Source organism: Bidens hawaiensis, unplaced genomic scaffold (assembly GCF_021521415.1).
Source record: "Bidens hawaiensis isolate Kalapana, Puna unplaced genomic scaffold, B.hawaiensis_p1.1 tig00007454_1, whole genome shotgun sequence".
Classification (NCBI taxonomy): domain Eukaryota; kingdom Viridiplantae; phylum Streptophyta; class Magnoliopsida; order Asterales; family Asteraceae; genus Bidens; species Bidens hawaiensis.
Window position 1 is genome coordinate 890,445 of NW_027491521.1, and position 3,145 is coordinate 893,589.

The following is a 3,145-nucleotide window of genomic DNA, read 5'->3' on the forward strand; positions in this document are numbered from 1 at the left end:
CTTATGTTGACCTACGCCTGCGAGTGGGGGCGCGTGAGCGTAGATCTGATTATTACTTGTTTCTCTCTCTCTCTCCTGGACCTATAAAACCAAACCTTTTGAACGGTTTTTTCTTCATCTCCATTGTCATTTTCAAAGCTTTTGCCTATCATTTATATTCCGATTAAGAGCTTTCGTCTTTGTCCCTGAATTCCGTGCTTAAAGTAACCATATTGTTCGATTCGCAATTGTATGTCTGATAACCCAGACACCACAATTTCCCCTAGTAAAGGCCGTGTAAAATCAGTGGTTATGTCTACTTTGAAGAAAACCGGCAAGGGTACTCGGGTTGCCGAGGCCTCGTCGGAGGAGGGAGGGAAGAACAAGGCGGTGAAGAGATGGGATGAGATTCCCTGCAAGTTGAAACAACCTGATTTTGATAATCTCGTCGCCTCTCAGGGTTTTCTTCCTGAGTATGGTTGTCTGCTCCCGGCGACCGGGCAAACGACGGCGGATCCTCCCGCCGGCTATATCTCTTTATATTCTCACTTTTTCACCCACTGTAATCTTCGTCTTCCAATGACGAGGTTTATAGGTGCGCTCCTCCAATTTTACGGGATTCATATATCTCAAGTCCATCCCTGTGGATTAGTGCGCATGACTCATTTTGAGTTCATGTGCAAAGCTCAGCGCGAGGAGCCCACCCCTCGGCGCTTTCAATATTTTTATAAGCCGAAAATCCAAGATTCTTGGTTCTCATTCACACCGCGCATTCAGAAGGTTAAATGCTGCACTGTTTCCTTCAAAAGCCTTCATGACTGGGCTGAAAAATTTTTTTATATCAAGGCTGGTGTTATTCCCATTCGTATGACCATGCGCGCGATTACTTCCGCGCCCGCGGATGATGACGTTCTTAAGAATCCATCTGGCGCGTGGGTTAAAAAATTAACTGCTGAACCATCCCCCGCCAAGAATATTTGCGAGGAAGCGTTGGTGGGGGTTGGTATGAGCAAGAGGTGGACTGACAGCGAGACTGAGCCTGTCATCCATGTTGATGGCTCAGGTGGGTTGTTTGTTCATTGCATTTATTTTACGCGAGTATAATTCGTTTTGCTGATATCACTTGTCTTGTTTTATGCAGAAAGCAAGGAATACATCCACGCCGCCTATGACGAGCATACGGAGGGTGGATCTGCTGCGCTGAACCCTGGGGAAACCGCCTTTCCTGATCGTTTTGACGATATGTTTATTCCTGTTGACCTAGAGTTTTGCCTTGACAGCGATGTGCCTGGTAAGCCTTTGTATTTGTGCTTAGGCCCTTAGAATACCAAATTTGGTTTTATCATTTCTGTTGCGCGTATTGTAGATGCGCTCGCTAATTATGAGCCTGTGGAAGAGGAAAGGGAGGAGGAAGAAGCTGAAGCGCGGAAACTCAAGCGCAAGGCTAAAGGCAAGACTGGCGCAGGGGCCAGTAAAAAATAGAAAAAAGATGATGCCTCTGTTGCCCAGAATCTTCCTCCTACTCAAGTGAAGGGACTTGAGAAAACCAAGGGTTTTACTTCCAAGTTTTCCTCGTCTTCTTTGCCTCAAGGTGTGGGCAGTCCTCCAGTCCACACGAGGTATGGTGCTGCCACCTCATCTCTGCGCGCGGCGGACAAGGGAAGCGGTGCTGCGCCTGCTGTTTCGTCTTCTCCAACAGGTATACTTTGTTTATATTTTGTGGTTTTATGAGCGTGATTCCGATAGAGTTATTAATGAAGCTTTGTTCACTCAAATGTTTGTAGAGCCGGCAACGTTGGTGGCTTAACCTCAGGCGCAGCAAGGTGCCAAGGCTATGCCGAAGGTTGTTTTGAAGTCCTCTATTTTGCCCTCAAAAAGGGGGAAAATGGACTTCATGGCGATGCTTAATTCGCGGACTGCGGTGCGCCAAGGTATTTATTGCGCTTTGATTGTCTGATTTTTTCCTTTAGTTCAAGTCATGAATCATTTCTCCTTGTTGGTTTTTTCATAGGAATTATAGCTGGCACACAAGCTGCTGGTGGCACTGCTAGCGCTGGCGCCGTTAGTTCTGCTCCTGCTCCAACAAGTACTGAATCTCCCCTCATTGGGATTACTAAGGAGCAGGAGACTATTTTTCGCGCTGCTCTAACAGCGTCAAGACCTCCCTCACCTCCTCCTGCGTGCAGCCCTCCTCGTGAGACTATTTTGATTCTTCCAAGTCGCAGGAGAAGAGACCTGTTATAGAGGATGATGAGGAGGTTAATTTTGAAAATTCTGATGGTGGCCGCGTAAGCCCTATAGCGCCACGAGATTTCGTGGCGCAGCCTTTTTCTCATGGGGCAGGCAGGAGCTCATCAGCTAGCGCTAATCTTTCTGCCGGTTCTCCTCAGGTATAAGTTTATTTTGCTCCGCTGTGCAGACTTCCAAGTTAGTGTTTAGATAACTAAAACGTTTCTTTGCGTTGCTTTGTGTTTGTAGGGAGCCGATCACATATACCGCCCGAGCTGGAGTATCACTGAAGAGAGCTCATTCCAATCCTTGGGCGTATGTGAAGACTTTTGGGCTCACTCTGTTCCTCCAGCTGAAAGGAGGTTTCAAGAGGACCGCGCTCGCGTGGATTTGCTTAATGACCACCTTTTTGCTGGGTCTGCGTTTTTTGCTGCCTCCCAAGAGCTTCGCAATGATTATATAAAGGTACGTGATGCCCTTGCGGAGGCCAAGCAAGAGGCTAAGATTTCTGTTTGGAATCTTTCTGATGCCTGAGAGAAAGCTGAGAAACTCCAAGCAGAACTTAGCGAGAACCGGGCAAGTTCCAACGCTGCTTTTGTGAAGCGCGGGCTTGAGCTGCAAGCTGTGCGGGAGAAACTACAAGTGGCAGAGGCAGATGCGGCCAAGTACGCGCTTCAAGCGCGTGACCTGGAGTTGGCAGTGGAGGCGCGTGACCAAACTATTGCGCAGGTTAATACTGAAAAATCTTTATTGGAGACTGAGGTTGCGCGCCTGAAGAAAGAGCTCGATGCTGCGCGAGCGGAAAAGAATGAAGCCTTGGCGGCAGCAGCGTCTGACAAAGAAGAGCTAGAACAAGTCAAGGAAACTGTTAAGTTATTAAACTCTCAAATCCCTGCTCTTGAGACGTCTGTTTCTTCCCTCGCGCAGGACCGTCAAT